This window comes from Lotus japonicus, chromosome 2 (genome assembly GCF_012489685.1).
Source record: "Lotus japonicus ecotype B-129 chromosome 2, LjGifu_v1.2".
NCBI classification, from domain to species: Eukaryota; Viridiplantae; Streptophyta; class Magnoliopsida; order Fabales; family Fabaceae; genus Lotus; species Lotus japonicus.
The window spans coordinates 83,628,543-83,629,528 of NC_080042.1; positions in this window are offsets into that span (position 1 = coordinate 83,628,543).

Here is a 986-nt window from a genome sequence, read left to right on the forward strand (position 1 = left end):
GCAAAAAATCCTGTCTTTCACTCCAGATGCAAGCACATACAGATGAAGTATCATTTCATCAGAGAACTTATCAATGATGAAGAATTATCTCTGTTGAAGATCTTAGGATCAGAGAATCCAGCTGATATGTTGACCAAGACTGTTACAGCTGATAAGCTGAGGCTTTGCATTTCCTCAGCTGGCCTTCGAGGATAATTGAAGACGAAGGCGCTACACTAGGTGGAGAGCAAATTAGCTTATTGTTTACAAGAAGTACTACAATTAGACTCCAAGTGGGAGAATTGTTATGTTATGTAGTCTATTTGTAGTCCCACATCGCTTATGTAGTATATTTGTAAGTCCCACATCGCTTAGAATAAGGAGGAGGTTGACTTACTCCTACTATATATAAGCACCTCATTGTAAGCATTACACACACCAAAGAAATATTACTACCTAGTGTAGCCGTGGACGTAGGTACACACATTGTGTTCCGAACCACGTTAAAAATTCCTGTGTGATTTTTCTTTCTCTCTTCTCTCCTTTCTATTATTGCTCCCAACATCAACAAGGCGCTCTATGATAACTGGTCTTGCGAGAAAACCAAGTACGGCATTAAGGACTTGAAGTCTGAGATGAAGATTTGGCAGAAGATCTTCATGCACTGCATTCACCCCAGAACTGGAGGAACTGATTACCTGAATGCAACTCAGAAGGTAATCATGTACTACATTTCAACTGGTGAGCTTATATGTCTGCCATTCCTACTTTTCAATTATCTGAAGGAGTGTGTTGAGAAAATCAAGGACCACAACTGGTTCTGAGAACAAGAGGTTCATATACTACATTCCGTATGGAAGGCTGCTGTCAGACATCTTCGTCCAAAACAAGCTTGTCAAGACTCTATCAGATCTTGGACTCCACGAAGATCTGGCCATGACAATTGGTGATGCTCTCAATGGCACAAAGTTGAAGAAGATGCAGATCATTGAAAAAATTCAAGTTGC